General features: G+C 45.0%; 1 protein-coding gene across 2 annotated transcripts in view; it reads left to right on the forward strand.

Moving 5' to 3' along the window:
- KLF12 (KLF transcription factor 12) overlaps nucleotides 1–18,749 on the forward strand; it is a 1,402,590-nt gene that overhangs the window by 186,376 nt on the left and 1,197,465 nt on the right. The window lies entirely within an intron of this gene.

The following is an 18,749-nucleotide window of genomic DNA, read 5'->3' on the forward strand; positions in this document are numbered from 1 at the left end:
TTGCATTCGTTTTTTAATGAAAACTACAGAGGCGGGCAATACACACAGGAATGGCTTTTTTATTATATTAAATATTAACTGACACAGAATTCATAAGTAGACACTAATGCAAAAAACAAGGACAGATTAGCGTAGAAAGTATTTGAATCAACTACAATTAATCTGCTTGTGCTTGCTATCATTCGTTTTCGGAAATAAATAATTTAACATATGTATATGACAAAATAATAATATAACTACAAACCACCCAGTAACAATCTCATAAAATAAAATGCATTGTAGGGCACAGTGCTGATGCAAACAAGTAGGAGTAGGAGTATTAGTGCTACTACTCTCCAAGGCCAACTACCAACATTTAATGTAATAGCCCACACTACACAACAGACACTGGACCCGGGTGAAATGGTTTAGCGTTACTAAAAAAGACAGAATTTTAGTGAACTTAATCATTTGGAAAATTCATTAAATAGTGGCAGTTTGGAAAACATTAACCTCCTCAAATAGACCAACAATAAAACATGATCCGAGAGAGAGACAGAGAGAGAGAGAGAGAGAGAGACAGAGAGAGACAGAGAGACAGAGACAGAGAGAGAGAGGGAGACACAGAGAGAGAGAGAGTGTGTGTGTGAGAGAGAGAGAGAGAGAGAGAGAGAGAGACAGAGACAGAGAGAGAGACAGACAGAGAGAGAGACAGAGAGAGAGAGAGAGAGAGACAGAGAGAGCGACAGAGAGAGAGAGAGAGAGAGAGGGAGACAGAGAGAGAGAGAGAGAGAGTGAGAGAGAGAGACAGAGAGAGAGAGAGAGAGAGGAAGACACAGAGAGAGAGAGAGTGTGTGTGAGAGAGAGAGAGAGGGAGAGAGAGAGAGAGAGAGAGAGAGAGACAGAGAGAGAGAGACAGACAGAGAGCTAGAGACAGAGAGAGAGAGAGAGAGACAGAGACAGAGAGAGAGACAGAGAGAGAGAGAGAGAGAGAGAGAGAGAGAGAGAGAGAGAGAGAGGGAGACACCGAGAGAGAGAGAGAGAGAGAGAGAGGGAGACACAGAGAGAGAGAGAGTGTGTGTGAGAGAGAGAGAGAGAGAGAGAGAGAGAGAGAGAGAGAGAGAATATATACAACGTTTCTGTAATTTATCATTCAAGCAGCCACTGATACTGATGACTAATACCTGCCGGACGGTGGTGCGAGCACATTTAACTTGGTGGCTATTTCTTATAGGTATTCATTGAGATGCACTCCTTTGCACGTGCGTTATACAATGAAAGGTAACACATACATGTAAGTGGACATAAAGCTACCAACCAGGACCTATTGTGCGTATAGGCGACAGCCTCATGCGAGCCGCTGGTCTATCTTTCAGTAGAAAGTACAACCGTAAAGATACAAACGAAACAGTCAACATTATTTGAAATCAAAGCTTTAAATCCATTGCAGAATGAAGCTAAACATGTATATTCATTCTAACAATACTCTGTGTAGTGTAAAAAATACAATGTTCTTCAACATTAGGACTATATTAAAGCACCCCATGGGAACTTCTAAAAATATAAATTGACTTGCAGCTTGTGATAAATTGGAGGTGAGCATTTGCATTCCAATAAAGAAATGTTTTGGAAATGTAAAGATATGCAGTGCAAAGCTGAGATCAGTGTAAAACCCCTAAAACACAGCAGTTCAGATGTCAAAATGTACAAATGGTGTAAGGATTGGTGTGAAAAAGCACTATTTCTGTCTAGCCCTGTCCTCACAGCCACAATGCCCTCCCCTTAGTGGTCAGGGTACTGATCGGAGAATAAGCGTCATTGTTTCACACGCATATGCATGGCATTACCTTTTAGCGGGGCACATGGGTTGTGTCTGATCTCCACGTGTGCACCTACATGCAGGTTCTCTAACATGTAAAACAGCTGCAGGGAGGCAGATCAGATTTGGAATGAATGTGCAGTTTTATGGGATAATGGGCCGTCAGCTTTCCAATTTACAGCGAACTTTTCCACAGGGCTGCACGTGTGGCCTGTTTATGCATTTCTTTACTCTCTGAGCTTAGCCACGTGATAGCTGTTGTATTGGTCAATCTAATTGCCTTCCTGGATATTTAGTAGCCAGAATGATTTAGCAGCGAGAACCAGTGTAGGCATTTAGAGGGCTATCGTTCTGAACCTTTCTGGAAGCATTGCAGTCCAACTAGCAGTTAATTTATATGGGCTCTCATTGATACATTAATAATGTCTCATGTTAGGATCATACAAATACGCATAATATCAGCGACAGATGATATCTGAGAATCCTTTGGGTGGTATAGCATGAAGGTTTTCGTTTCTGTAAATGTAAATTGTGCATAATTGCAGACATTCCCGTTAATACAATCAATGTAATCACATTGTATTGAGAGACCTTTTGTACATTTTTTAGTTTAATCTTCTGATTCTCTTATGTAAAAATTGCATGTCCATAATTTGACACTGTTCGAACCAATCCATTGTACGGTTTGACTTGTACCTTCTGTTGTCAACTCCCATAAATCAGTTTCTTCAGCATTATGTGGGATCAGCTTGACGCCTATCCTGTCACTTCAATGTGCAGTGTTATTCATAATATTGCATTTACATAGGGTGATCATCACATGAGTATGTGAAATGGTTGAATTTGGCCTGTTAACTAGAATTCCACCAAACATATACAGGTGTCTGCTTTCAAACCTTTTTTTGTGTTTTATTGTTTTTTAATTTGTATGCTCACACATCCAGTAAGTCATTACAATAACAGAGGAAGCTACTACAAGGCTGATCAGGTGTACATTCAACAAGTCTCCACCCGAACAGCTCGCTACGTATACGCATCACTCCGGAAGACACGGCCACAGGCATGGCTACCTGCACTAATCAGAATACAGCAACGACTATGACAAATTCGGTCTCGCTGCTCACCTAACTGTTCAGCCTACTTCACCAGACTACGCTTCAAAACCTCTGACCTCAGTAGGCAGTAAAGACCTGCAATAAATGTGTGCACGCTGGGCTTTTAGTCAGTCTCTAGCAATCACGCCATCTCCTTTCTTCACTCAACGCCCATCCACATGCCCGATTTCATGGGTTGCTTTCCTCAGGAGCCTTGCCAGCCTGCTAAGCCTTAATTAGCCAAATGCACACACGCATTCTAATCCTACTCACTGACCTCCAACACTCTTGACTTTGGTTCCTGAGGGCATTCCCACCACCAGCGCATTGAGACTTTAATAATGGTAAAAGGCACTATATAAATGACAACTACAATACAACACAATAAGACAACTGAAATGGTGTATGTTGATAATATACATTGTGATATGTTCCAAAGACCTGCACATTTCTTTTTTAAAACAGAAGTTAAATTTAGAGAGTGGAGGTGTTTTTACTGGGGCTGATTTAAAAAGTAGTTATCACTCATAACACTTGCTATTGACTTACTCCCAGAAAGAGAAGAGTATGTTAAGAATGAGTCACAGTTACTGCCAATCGAATAGTCTCTTTTAAGAAGAGACTCATAATTACGCCAGGCAAGTTCTTTGCCAGTCAAATAGTCTGCCTTAAGAAGTGATGCATAGTTACACTAAATAACTTCTGTGTGAGTAAGCCGCATATTCGTTTTCAGGGGGTTAACCTTGTACATGTTCAACAGCTTAGTGGGTATTTACAGTAAACTACTCTGGATGGGCTACGGCGTGCGTTCCCACAAAAGGGGGATTGGTGCAATTGGGTTGGGATTGGTCAGGTACCTTTGAACATGAGACATGCTAATTTCCCTCTTTGCAACTTTTGGAAACATGTCAGGATTCCCATGTATTACATCATGGTGTTTCACTTGTAGGGATTGCGAGAGAAGGTAGAAGTAGCATACAGGAAGTGCTGCTTGCATACTCGAAGAATTGTGTTAGCTTGTTACCAACAACTGTCAGAAGATGTCTATGACTCGTCAGGCCAACTGGTGACATACAAACATATCTATGTGGCAATAACTATGTGTGCTTAACACTGTGTAAAAAGGATCATTAGGACCCATCTCCAACACATTTAAAGCATAATGGAATATAGCAGACAACATATCATAGTATTTATGTCAGGTGGAAATTAGATTTTGAGACTTCCTCATTCCTCAGAGGTATCTCCTCCTTACTGGGTTGTGTCTGACACCCTGGAGCTGCGTTGTGTCCCTGCTCATCAACTCTTTTTTTCTTTCCCTGACAAAGTAGTGAGTAGAAACATGACTGTTCATTGTGCAGTTGGTGTCTTGGTTATTGAGTCCATGGCACTGCAAGTGTGAAATTGTTCAACTACTACAAGAAAATAGGAAATCATGAAATAATCACCTATTTAGAGAATACATATGTTACCAAGCACAAAGGTACCCTGGCAGTTGTGTTGTTTATCAAAATCTACCTTGCACATGATTGTTGGGTGACACACTGGAGTTTTGCTTAAACACTGCAAAGTCTTGTTGGTGTCCTTTCATCCCATCAATCTCTCCACCTCCAGGAGGGCCTCAACCATCTTATCTGTCAATGTCAAAAATACAGTATACGGTCATTCCTTTCTTTGAATAGATGCCTTAATTTGTATTTCCTAATTGTACTAATAGTGAATATAACGCTTTACTGTCACCGAAGTCGTTAAACCGTTTATTTTGAACTTGATTACTAACCACCTTTTCCATGCAATGGCATGCGATAGCTTGGTACTTGAATGCACATCTTCCTGTAATAACAGTACGCGCTCCAGAGAGAGAGTTACGGTGGATGCTTATCTTATTTCAGGATTTATTTTTCAGCTTTAGTGAAATGATGCATCATTGTATCACATTTGGGATTATGCATCATCCTTTGACACCCATACCTCATGCATGTTCTTCAAAGATACATTTAATGTGCAGTTTGCTTCTGCCAGTGTTTTGTTTTCTTAAACTTCATCCTATATATATCTTTTAAAATATCTATGCATTGGGGACTGATCAGGTGCACAGCCACCTTTACTCAGAGGCCTAGCTTATGTGCAGGAAAGAAAACATGAACTCTAGGCAGCCCTTGTACTCCAAGCTGTCCAAATTAGCATATATGGTTCAATGCCACAGACATTGTAATGTTAGGGTGGGATTGTGAACAATTAAATGAGCACCAATCCCACTGTGCATTCTGTTCCTAGTGTTAGTAGCATACAACCATTTTATCACAGATATATTTATCAAATATAAACATCTGAGATCATTCTTATTTTTCCCAAAATGCTCTTTGATTCTATTCAAAGCAGCCTTTACCTCTCATGCGTGTTATTTGTCCACTTATGCTTTCTCGTAGGGATTCTTTGAAAAAATACAATAGGCTTGTACCAGACTGCTCATCCTGGAATGATAACCTTCTATCAGAACATAACTTCTGCTTTGCTCGGTAAGAGAAGTGTAACATTCTTATTAAAATTAAAATATATACTAGAATTGATTATTAGAAATAAAAATTGTACATTGTACATTGTTAGAGACAGTTTATAATGTTAGTGTGATTTTATAATTTCCTCTTTTATAATAGATGCATTAGCAAAAAACTCAGTTTCCCCTTGAGATCTCCGTTTTTTGGTCTGATTGTGCGGCTGTCAGCAAGAGCTGGGGTGGCTCTAGAAAAGGGCCACCTGATAACTTGACTATCACTCTTGTAGAAAGTGACTGGGACACAGAATTGGTGAGACAGAGAGAGGGAGTGAGTCGGGGAGGTAGAGAGAGAGAAAAATAGAGATAGCCAGAAAGAGAGTGGCGAGAGTGCTAAAAGGCAAAGCAGAGAGAGGGAGGAAGGAAGAGGAGGTGTGCTAGATCAGCATATGATAGGCAGAATACAGTTAGTTCTATTGAATTTGGATTGCTCTATTTTCCACTCTAAAAGCTGGTGTGTTTTCTAAATCATCCATTCAATATTTTATGTATACAGCCTTTCTGGCCTCGACATATCGGTTTCCAAACAGTTGGTCGAAATCAGTTCACACACCTGACAATGACAAAAGAGAAAAGGAAATTGGTAAATGGGCCCTACCAAGCAACATTTCATAATATACCATTATTTGAGTTGTTGGTAGATCTCCTGCCACCCTTCTTACAAGATAATGGGACAAGCATAACATCAAGGAGGCTATCCCACTCTTTCCTTCTTTCTTATGCATTGCTTCTGCCTTGTGTGATATGTACAGATATGTAAGAGAACACAGTGAATATTGCATTTTAAATCTTGAGTTTTATTTTCTGAGCAGTGTTCTCCAGATTGGAAGTATATCTTCCCAATAAGGTCAAACAACAATAGTTTGGTTAATGCGGATTCGTTCCGCTTACTCAAAAGTTTTGCATGATTGGTCAGTAGTATTAACATTTTTCACTACTGCTGTGGACATAATTCACATGTTATCAGTGCGCATCAGAGAACTTAAATTCTTTCATTTTAACGATATCTGAGATTGTTACTTTGTAAAGACTTTCCACTGTATAAACATGATCAATGTTTGTACTTCTGCAACTTTTCTTTAAGTTATACAGTTGCACCAAACATTTATCCAATTATATGGGCCCCATTTGAATACTTGTATCTATTATCATGTGCTACCTATGGATTCGTAATTCATAGAAATATATTCAAAAGTGAGATCAAAATCTTTCATATGCAGGATTTAAAATTTCAAGCAAACTATTTTATAATTTGTCAACGCACTTCACACATTTACTTGTGCGCGGTTATAGGTCATAGTACCGAATCAAAAGGATCGAATGACAAAAGGGTCGAGTCAATTCGACCGGAAAAAAGGATCGACATTTTTTTATTTTTTTGGGGGGTGGGGGTCCCCCCCAGATCCCCATTTTTGGTGTAAAAACACCCTTTTAAAGCTAAACTAGAGCAAAAAAAATATATATAATTTACAAAATGTTTTCGATCCTTGGGTTTTCGGTCGAATGCACTCTCACCTTTTGCATTCGATCCTTTTGTTTTCGAAACTTTAACTGGACACCCTTGTGCGCCATATCAGTCATGATGTTGCAATAACCTATCTTCGGTTGGCTGCACAGTTCTTTATTCTGGCACAGCAGCATGCTAACATTCCATGTAAATGAGAACATTGGTATTGGTGGTTTTATAGAGCCAAACTTTCATCCGGAGGGATCTTGGCACAAGAGAAATAGTCGCATGGCAGCAGACTTAAGAATCTGCAGTGATACCTTTAATTAAAAAGGTGTGTTTGGAGTTGTTTCCTGAAAGGCACCAGATTTCATTCAGTACATAGGAGTAGATGTGGGGACTTCCAAAGTTTTGCAGCGAGTTCAGAGAAAGAGCGGCCTCCGAGTTTCTTTTTTACAATTGGGGCCTCAGACCTTTCTGGCAAATTGAGATATTAAAGGTTGGGGTGGACAGTAGAGTTGCAGCTTGTGTGTGAGGAAAATTGAGTTAAGGGCCTGAGTTTTATGCAATAGTCACGTGGCTTTGAAACTGAGCCAATGGAGACAAATCGATACAGAAGAGATATGATCACTTTTTTAACTTCAGATGCTTCTGTGCTGCTGCATTCTTTGTGGGGATAGCAACAACTTACCTGCGAGCCCTTGATAGATACTCTTGTAAAATCCAAAGGGGAAGCTTAATTGCAGGAGCAGGTTCTTAAATCTTCTCAGATGGAAGAAACCTGCGTATTTCACAGTGTCGAGAAGTACTGTGATACTGCCAACACAGAAATAACCGTCACACGCTCAGACACCCTTTATGGCTCAGGGTCTGCCCGCACTCATTAATGATAATGGAAAGGTATGAGTTGTACGTGCCTTCAATGCCTTGTAGATAAGAGGGATGCTGTTACCTCTCCTCCCCACGCACTACAGATCCCCTTGCCCTGTGTCTAATTTCTTAACCATAGGATTCTGGGTCTGCTTGTAAAAGAAGAGTGTAACACCAGGCTGGGTACTAAAAGGTGTGTGGTAAACCTGTGTTTGTGTAAAGTGCGTGGGCAAGTGCAGCTGCAGTCTTGGTGTGTCCCCTGTGCTGGCTAGTTGGAAAGCAGCTGTGCAGTGATCGTTTGGACTCACCTGAATTATCTGTGTGTAGCTTCTCTACCTGGGAGGAAGGCTGCCTCAAAAGCCCACTCACAGCGCGTAGCACACGCGCGTGTGAAGTGCGTGGCCAAGTGCAGGTGCAGCCTTGCAGTCTGTGACTTGGTGGCTTGGAAAAACATACTGCAAGTTGCACCGATTAAAAAATTAAACTAGGTAAGAGTTAATTGTAGAACTACGGGACTATTGTAGTGCTGTTCCTTGGTCATTGGATTTAACCTGTGGAAAGAAATGCAGAGCAAAAACAAAAAAACAAGAAAAGCAGTTACAAAGCAGGGGGGGAAGGATAGCTCAGGGGCAATGTGTTTGTCTTGGAAGCAAGGCAACGTGGCACAAAACAGGTTCATATCCCGATTCTGCGCTTAGAAACCACTTGCTGGTATTAAGTATTAAGTGTGTTATAAATGAACAATAAAATAATTAAAAAATAAGCCTTTGATCTAAAGATCCTATAGCTGCGGCTACTGAAGAGCTTAAAAGTTAGGCGTCTTAGAAGTCCGGCCTGATAGATAGATCTAAAGGGGATAAATTGGGAAAGATCACACATTATTTCCATCCGGGTGACAGTCAAATTCGAACTGGTAATAATACTGAAAATGCGACAAACAAAGTGAATACTATTGGACCACCAGACGTGGATCATAGCTCCTTACTTGTTACAGGCAGGAATCACGGAGGCAAATCATGTCGGCGAAGGCAGCCTCGCCGAAGGGGCGAGCTGTTTGCTGACACTTAATACCAATCTTGGGGATGATGTTAGAGTATCTGCCGCTCCCAATGTATGTGTAGGTCACGAGGGGTTGGCCTCCTCGTTTGATCAGGCCAATTGCACTGTCGATGGTGACAAAACTCCAATTTGTCAGTAAAATACTTTTGAAATTGTGCAGAAAAATGTATGAATAAATGCTGATGCAGAGTGAGATGCTAAAACGTTTGGCAATTACAAATGTGCATTCAAACGAGAGGCAGGTGCAAGCTACAAAGGACGCCGTCCCGGGAAATGAGAGGTCGTTAGCTAAGGCTCTGCTGCGGCTGGCGCGCCCATCCCTGCGCCCGCGGCGATGGAGGTGGAGCCTTCGGGAAGTGACGCAGGAGATGATCCAAGACAGGAAAATGCACGTGAGTCTACTGAGATATCATTAACACGCAAATGGCGCCGTAACACACAGCGGCTAAACATGTGCAAAGCCGAAGAGGGTAAAAAATGGGGACACATTGCCGAACCCAAAAAAAGCCAGGGAAAGGGCAAATAGGACGAACAGTCGGGCTACAATCAACGCTGGTGCTTTAACTAGCTGGATCATAAAGGAAAGGACAGCAGCACAGGAGGACTCGGCTAGTGTGTCTACAGTTTCTGACCAGTCAGAATCAGACTCGATTGAAAGTGGAAATGCACCCGTGCACTCCACCCCTGAGCATGGTGCAAGAGTTGAAGAGTTGGTGGTGGTCCCTGTTGTGATGAGCTTGTAACGTATGCATGTTCAGGATGAGCTGAGAGAATATTGGTGTGCTGCAGCGGAATGTTTGGGTCTGAATGTCCTGTCAAGATTCCACCCTGAGTCAGTTGGAAGAAGTCGGCCTGGGTGATGGGACCCAGTGGTTTGCTTTGCACCATCTTAAAGAGACTTATACTAAAGCTTAACTGAAGGAACCTGCGTGAGTGTCCAAGGAGGCTGCTCTGTGACATTGGCCACAAGGATTTCTTCTTAGAAGTACAAAAGAACCTGCGTGCAAAGAAAGAAAGGAGAAGGAAAAGGTGTAGCAGTCTGCTGAGGGGGGAGCAGAAGAGAAGGAGAGTAACCACTGCCCCCCATGAGAAGTAAGTCTGTCCCATCACCCAGGGAAGAAATAGAAAGGAAGCATGAGCCCCAGTGAAGTCCCCAGGGAAAAAGAAGGGAAGCCGAAGCCCCAGTGGGGTACCCAAGGGAAAAAGAGACGCTCAACCCCAGTGAGGTATCCAGGGGACAAAGAAGGGAAGCAGAAATACCAGTGCTGAGCCCCATGGAAAGAAGCACAGCCCAGCTCCCTGCCCAAGCCAGAAGAAGCAGCACTGGGGAGGACTGTGCAGCACACTCTGCACACAATGCAGGATTCCTGGTGTGCAGTGCAGCTTAGGTGCAGGAGCGGCATATGGTCAGGACAAACCCATGTACCAGTGTGACAAGAGTGCTGCTGCCGGCCCAACGGTTCTTTTCTTGACATGCCGGGTAAGGAGAATTTGCGTAGCTCCCTGGGTATGGAAGAATTACCTTGCGCAAAGGTGCAGAGGCAGTATAGCCCATCCGGTAACCCAAGTAGATTAGGGGCAACTACTCTTAGCAACTGAGTGGGAAAGAATCTGGCACTGCAGCGCTTTAAAGAGAAGCTACGGCTCACTCCAAGTAACATGTGTTATGTGATATGTGTTTTCTACACAATATAGGACAAAAGGGTGCCACAAACAGCACTTGGAAGCACCAGAGTTAGCTGTGAGGATCCGCAGAGCGAGTTTATTGATGTGGTAAACCGGAAAGACCTAAGGGGTGGTTCATGCTTTTATGAATTAATACGCTCGCAATAGGAGCGACCAGGAGCGTCAAAACCCCACCTCAGGTGGGGAGAATGATGGCTGGAGTGGAGGGGATCCGCTATGGTCTCTGTCCAGAGGGCTAGTGATAATGGGCCTCATTACACGGTAGGCGGTAGGCTAATAGCGCCATGGTTACGGCCTACCGTGTAATGAGGCCCAATGTCACCAGCCGGTGAGGGAGCTGGCAACCCCTCTTTCCCTCATTCCGATGGCGGTTGAGCCAGTGCGTTCATCCAGAACAAGGGACGTGTCATTGTCTCATGAGTGGAAGGTGTTCTTCGGATGAGGCAGAGTCCATGAACAAGAAGCATTAAAAAAAGGGACCTTACGATGTGGGAGCGCTACGTAATGTGTGTCGAGGCTTCCATGTTAAGATTATTGTGAGTGACTGGTAATGCAGATACGCAGCAGTAAACCCAATATGCTGCTAGTATCTCGTTTCTGTATTTGGAAGAGTAGGAAACTAGTGCAGGAAATGTTTCTCACAGCTGTGCATCGAGGCAAGGAACGCATGAAAAGTGAAAGTGAAGATATCTTAAAAAAAAATAACTCTGGTGACGTGTGCGGGAAAGTCATTGGGGACATGTTGTTCTCCAATCCAGATTGGGATTAGTATTTTCAGAGTACATGTTTCACAGCAGTGAGGACATACGGCGTGCACACAATGGAGAGCATGGACATGAAGGACAAGTTCAGTATCCTTTGCCGGTTTATGTTGCCAGTGGTGAAGCAGTTATTACTGCATCATATGTTGCATATTAACAGTAAACTAAGATGTGCAGTAAGGTTTTGAGAATCACAACGATTGATATGAGGTGATGCATGGTGATATGGATGCGGTAGGTGCATGTCAGTATAAACTATTTTAGGATTTGCAGGATAGAGGATGGAGAACACCTATGGACTTTTAGGAAACAAAGTCAGGGGCAAGTGAAGTGCCATTGTGTTATGCGAAGCTAAGAGTTGGGTTAGAGTTAACCCTTTGAGGATTTTCAGGGTACAGGTGCCACGCACCTAAGGACTTTTAGGAATTAAGGTCATTTACGAAAAAGGGGCAATGAAGTGCCTGGTGGTATGTCATGATATGTTGAAGATTTGCAAGTTGGAGCTGATAATCAGCATGAACCCTTAGTGCATAGGTTATTGTTTGAAGTGAAGAGTTGTTGCAGTTTCGCAATGCCTGTTGTGGAGGATGTAGGCATAAGTATGTGTGGAATGAGATCGTGTTGCCAAAAGTTCTGGGGGCGGGGGGGTCACGCCTTCCATGTGAGAGTGGAGTTGGTATTTAGTGTTCCACAAGAATGGAAGGTAGCGCCTTCCATGTTGAGACCAGGTACATGTGCACCACAGAGTGGAGGGCCGTGCCTTCTGATTTTGTGAGTGTGGCTATGGTGTACTACAGAGTTGGAAGGTCACGCCTTCCGGTAAAGAAGTGAGTGAAGTATATGGGTAACGTGTCCCCATAACAATCAGAGGGTCGCGCGTTCTGATTATGTGAGTGTGGCAATGTGTCACAGGGTCTGGATGGTCACGCCTCCATTCAGAGAAGTGAGTGTGCAGAATGTATCAGTACCTGGTAGGGATGAGTTTCCTGAGATTTTGTAGAGTGCTGAATGTTAGGCAGCAAACGAAGTGAGGGGGGACGCCCTCCTAGCACGGATGTGGATTATGTTGGGGGAAAGCGCCCAGACATTGTTTATGAGAGTTGCATCTCTCCTTAAAAGGTGCATAGTTTTATGTTCCCCACTCTTACCCTTTTGTGGTCCTGTGAGTGTGTGTAGAGAGGGAGATGTGCTGTGATGTGCTTTAGGTGTATGTGGTGTCTTTGGAAGAAAGGGAGATGCGTTGTGATGTGCTTGTAATGTATGTATGTTCAGGATGAGCTGAGAGAATGTTGGTGTGCTGCAGCGGAAGTTTGGATGTGAATGTCGTGTCAAGGTTCCACCCCGAGTCAGAAAAAGGAAGACATCATAAATAAATCCACGATTCTGTATCTATTTCAACTCATACCGCCGCTGAGAGTGTTGCATTCTAGTGATATTGAATATGTTGAAATAATAGAACATTCAAATGAAAGTGTATCTAGGGTGCACTGTTATAATCCTGAAGTGGTGTCAATGGTGGAAAGGTCTATTGAAAGCTTTTTGAAATCAAGATATGACTTGGCTAATTGTTGTGATGGGGAGGAGGTGGCGGGGCTAAGTAAGAGAATGAAAGGCACTTGTCTAATCTGAAAATTCCTGCATTAAGCATTGACAGGTTGATTACAAGAAATCTGAAAGAAGTAAGTGTGGATTGTGGGTGGAATTGGCTGCCCACATTTTTACCTGCATTAGCTCGCCGGTGGGGGTGCAATATATTAACATGGAATACTCGAGGTTACCAGTCTTCCCAAATTCTAGCGCAAAAAGGCCTCTTAGGGCGACCTTATGGGGGATTGCTAATTGGGGTGAAAAACGACATGGTGGCAATAAAGGTGGATATCCCCAAAAATGTGGTCAATATCCTTGCTGTGGAAATATGTTGTGGGAAGTAAAATGGCTCTAAAAGATTGATGGTCTTAAATGTCTATGACACCATAGGAGGCACGTATACAGAGGGTATCTGCAATAGCATCACGGATGTGATTGCAATGTGGTTCAAGAATGGTGAGGATCATATTCTAGTATTAGCTGGGGATTTAAACACTCATTGCAATGATAGAGGTAAGGTAATGGAATTGAAAGTAGAAAATGTGTTGGGTCTCCAGAGGGGAAACAAACCAGGGTGGGAATGGATGAACCTGCTTACCGATTGGGACCTATCTATTTGAAATTGGTGTGGTGTTGGAGATCTTTTAGGCAAGGCTACCTGGTGTTGTGGAAAGAGACAATTGTTATAGACTGCGTCACGAGGACGTTGCGTACCTGTTCGTCCGGTTGAGGACCTTGAAGATGATGCCAGGCTGTCAGGAGTCCTGTGGAGATGTGGTTGATGATGCGGGAAGCTAGCCCAGCTCCCGCCCGAGTGGAACCGGGTTGGAGATGAACCAGCTCCCAACGCCAGGGGTGCACTCTCCCCTGATTAGCGTGGCGTCAGGACAGTGCAAGCACTGACAGGGGGAGCCTTTCCAGATGACGATACTGAGTCCCAAGGAAGACTGGATCCGGAAGATGGAAGTCCCAAAGATCAGGTCACAGTGGAAGTTGTTGGAGGCTGGATCCGGCAGAGGAAGGTAGTGGGTTGGCCCACAAGGAAGGCACCAAGGCGGAGGGAGGCAGAGCGGGCAGGCATACAAGGTGCAAGGGCAAGAGTAAACTAAAAGGAACAGAAAGGGAACCACCCAACTCAGAAGGAAGGATAAGGGAGCCCCAACCACAGGACAAGGAAAAGGGAGGATAAGGGAGCCCCAACCACAGGACAAGGAGAAGGGAGGACAGGATAACACAACCACGGGTTGTACCAGGAGGGTACCAGGAACAAGAAAGAACGGGAATCAGGTAACAGGTAAGGAAGGCACAAGGAACCGGCGAGGAAACACGATCCAATTCAAACCGCGCTGAGACGCGGTTTGAATGAATGGCCGGGCTCCTTAAATAGGGCTACCAACACCTGGGAGGCTTGGGACGCAAGCCGTGCTGTCTCCCAGGCGTTGGTTAGCTTGGAGAGAGGCGTGGACTGCAAGGCTGTCCAAACCGAGTGCCCCATGCAGTGCACATGCGCGGAGAACGCGAAACGGCCGCCCGCGCATGCGCAGACCAACATGCCCAGGGAACCCGAAAGCGCCCGAGGACCAGGACAACCCAGGAACCCCCAAGCGAAAGCGCAGGTACATCCTCCAGGATGGGGCGCGCCGCTTCAGGTAAGTGGACCCCAATGTGGGCGGCGTGACACTATGCCCCCTCCCAGAAAGACCCGGGGCCCCAGGCTTCCAGGGACAACGAAGGAAAAAGTCACGGACAAGACGGGGTGAATGCACATGACAGCGCGGCTCCCAAGTGCGATCACAAGCAGGGTAACCCTTCCAACCGACAAGGAATTGGAGCACGCCCCGACGAATCCGTGAGTCACATATTTCCTGCACTTCAAATTCAGGGACCCCCCGTACTTGAATGGAGGATGGCCGAGGACTGGAACGCCCAAAGACATCCTTCACAAAGGGTTTCAAAAGGGAGACATGAAACACTGGATGCACTCACCAAGATTGGGGTAACACCAGTCGAAAAGCAACTGAGGACAAACGTCTAGAAATCCTGAACGGCCCATAGAATCGGGGTGCCAATCTGGTGGGCAGATTTCGTACCGGCAGGTTTTTAGAGGACAACCAAACCAAATCGCCCACCCGGAAATCCGGCTCCGTGGACCAACCCTTATCTGCCTGCTTTTTCATGCGCTCCCTTGCCTCAACCAGGGTACCCCGGGCCAGGTCGTGTTGCTTCTGGATGTCGAAGACCAATTGATCCGCAGATGGAACAGCGCTGGGCAGTACTGGACTAAAAGGAACCAACTTGGGATGTAGCCCGGTAGAGCAAAAGAAAGGGCTGACACCAGTAGCAGTATGCTTTGCGTTGTTATAGGACACCTCGGCCAAATCGAGATTCTTCACCCAGTTGGATTGAGTTGCATTGGCATAACAGCGTAGGTACTGCTCAAGAGTTTGGTTAGTTCTCTCCGTCTGTCCATTTGTGTGTGGGTGATAACCAGAACTCAAAGCTCTGCGGATACCAAGATGATTGCACAATTGATGCCAAAATGAGGAGAGAAACTGCGAGCCACGATCTGAGATGATCTTCTCCGGTAATCCATGCAGTCGGTAGATGTTGTGTAGAAATGCCAGAGCCATCTGAGAGGAGGTAGGTATTTTTATAAAAGGTATAAAGTGTGCATACTTCGTGAAACAATCCACTACCACCATAATGCAAGTGTAGCCCTCAGAAGGCGGGAGCTCGACAATATAGTCAGTGGCGATGGTGTGCCATGGGTAGGGCGGTGTTTCAGTAGGCTGAAGTAGTCCCAAAGGTTTTCTCCTTGGCGTCTTGGTCTGAGCGCAGATTGGACAACCCTCCACATAACTCTTGACCTCCTTGGCACAACCCGGCTACCAGAATTGTCTAGAAACCAGCTCCTGAGTAGCCTTGACGCCACAATGACCACCGACTTGCGAATCGTGAAACCCCTGAAGGATGTCTAACCGAAGTGAACACGTCGGTATGTACAGACGTTTCAAAAAGAACAGAAGACCGTTGCGTTCAGTGATTTGTGGTCGCTTCAGAATGTCGGCTCGATCTGGGTCAACCAGTGTTTCTTGTGCTATTCTCTGCAGATGAGGAGAAATCGTCAAAAGAAAATGCTTAGGAGAAATCAATGGAGTGTTCAAACTGCAATCCTTCTCTTCCTTCTCCAGAGAGCGAGATAAGGCATCAGCCTTCAGGTTCTGAGAGCTGGGGATGTAAGAAATGTTGAAGTCGTAGTGAGAAAAGAAAAAGGCCCACCTGGCCTGTCGAGCGGTGCAACACTGCAAGGATCGTAAAAACTGCAAGTTGCGATGATCAGTACGGACCTCTACAGAAAAACGACCACCCAGCAAATGGTGCCTCCACTCCTCAAACGCAGTCTTGATGGCCAGGAGCTCCTTCTCTATGACTGCGTAGTTCTGTTCACTCGGAGCGAGCTTTCGTAAGAAATAGGCCACTGGGTGTTCTTCGTCAGATATAGGATGCTTCTGTAAGAGAACAGCACCAACAGCGAAGTTGGAAGCATAAGCCTCAACGATGTAGGGCATCTCATCGTTGGGATGACGTAAAACAGGAGCTGTACTGAATGCCGTCTTCAAACGGTTAAAGGCTGCTGACGCCTCTGAATCCCAAAGGAACGGAATCTTGACACTGGTCAAACGTGTCAACGGGGCCGTGACACGAGAAAATTGAGGAATGAAGCACCGATAAAAATTGGCGAATCCCAAGAATCTTTGAAGGGACTTCAAGTCGTGAGGTTGTTTCCAATCTCGGATTGCTTGTACCTTATCAGAATCCATGTGGATTCCAGCCTCGCTGATCACATACCCCAGAAACTCCATCTTGTTCCGATGAAATGAACATTTTTCAGCTTTGGCGAACAACTGATTCTGTGATAGACGTAGAAGGACCTCACGTACATGGGAAACATGTTCCTCCAGATTGTCTGAGAAGACCAGGATATCATCCAGATAAACCCAGACCGAGATGCCAATCACGTCGCTGAAGATGTGATCCATAAACCGCTGGAAGACGGCCGGGGCATTACACAACCCAAAGGGCATTACCCTGTATTCGTAATGCCCAAATGGAGTCTTAAAGGCCGTCTTCCACTCGTCGCCCTCCTTGATTCTGACCAGATGGTAGGCTCCGCGAAGGTCTAGTTTGGTGAATACTCTAGCTGACCGTAACGACTCCATGATGTTCCGAATCAAAGGTAACGGGTACCTGTCCTTAAGGGTGATGTCATTCAGTTGACGATAATCGATACATGGCCGTAGGGTACCCTCCTTCTTCTTCACAAAAAACAGCGGGAATCCCGCGGGGGATTTGGAAGGTACGATGTATCCTTTCTCGACACAATCGTCCAAGTAGTTCCGAAGTACCAGTCTTTTGGTCTGAGTCAAGGAATAAACCTTCCCATGAGGGATCACTGCACCCGGGATCAGGTCAATGGAACAATCAAAAGTTCTGTGAGGTGGAAGGGGTATGTCTCCAGGCTCAGAAAACACGGTCCTCAGGTCAGCATATGCATGTGGAATCTGGGACAAGGTACACAGACCAGATGGGTTCTTACCAGAAGTAAGAGGGGTTGAGGTTGGTGACTTCAATGACGTGCCGGAACCACGACATTCTTGAAGGCAAAGAGCAGAGGTAAACACTAGAATACGGGACTCCCAATTGATCGAGGGATTGTGTCGCAGAAGCCAAGGTAATCCCAACACCACTTGATATGAAGGCGACTTGATGACATTGAGAGCAATTCTCTCCTCATGAGCCTCGATTCGCAATAGCATGCCAACTGCATGCAATCGTATGGGTCCGGAAGATAAAGGTGTACCATCAATGACCTCCACTGGTATCGCATTTCTTCTGGTAAGCAATGGTATGCCGCTGTTGATGGCGAATTCCTCATCAATATAGTTACCGGAAGCCCCACAATCCAACAAACCATGGACATCAATTGTCTTCTCCTGCCACTTCAGACTGATTTTTAAAATCATCAAGACGGCTGGCTGCATAGGTGGAAACGCTGTACTGGCACAAGAAAGGTCTTGTAGCAAAGAAGGACCTGTCGTAGCCTTTCCATTAGACGACAGGTCTCCTAGTTTCCCCCTTTCTTGATAGGACGCAAAGGACAGGTACCCAGATAGTGACCTGCAGCTCCACAGTATAGACACAATCGCAGACTTCTCCTGCGCTTCTTCTCTTCTTCTGATAAGGGACCTCTTACTGCACCCAATTGCATAGGCTCAGTAGAGGAATCCGAAGGTACTGGCATTCCAGTGGGTAGGGTTGAGGGCGTGGGGTACACCTTCTCAAACCGACGTCTCTCACCCTTTCTCTCGGCCAATCTCTGGTCTATCCTCAAAACTTGTTCAATAAGTTTCTGAAGATCTTCGGGTTCAGGAATGTGCAACAACTCATCCTTGTATTCCTCTCTTAATCCCCAGCGAAACAAGGTCTTCTGTGTTATCTCTGGCCATAGGGAATCAGCCGCCAGTTGACGGAAACGGCCGATATAAGTTATTATATCGGTATTTGCCTGTTGAATATCCATCAATTGATTCTGTGCTGTGGAGGCCAGATTAGGAGACTGGAAAACTTCCAAGAACGCTTTCTCAAAGGCCAAGAAATCGCTAAGAATGGGGCTATTAGTAACAACCAGGGGTGTAGCCCAAGCAAGAGCATTCCCAGACAAGTTGCCCAATATGTAGCCGATCTTGGCTTTATCATTATTGAAATGAGTCAATCGGTAGAGGAAATGTATCCGACAATGGTTGCAGAATTCACCCACACGTCTGGGATCTCCATCGAACTTGATGGGTGCGGTGTGAGCCATGGTGTTTTCAGACTGTGGAATTGCCCCAAT

The sequence above is a fragment of the Ambystoma mexicanum genome, chromosome 7q, assembly GCF_040938575.1.
Source record: "Ambystoma mexicanum isolate Mex_15411 chromosome 7q, UKY_AmexF1_1, whole genome shotgun sequence".
Taxonomy (NCBI): Eukaryota; Metazoa; Chordata; class Amphibia; order Caudata; family Ambystomatidae; genus Ambystoma; species Ambystoma mexicanum.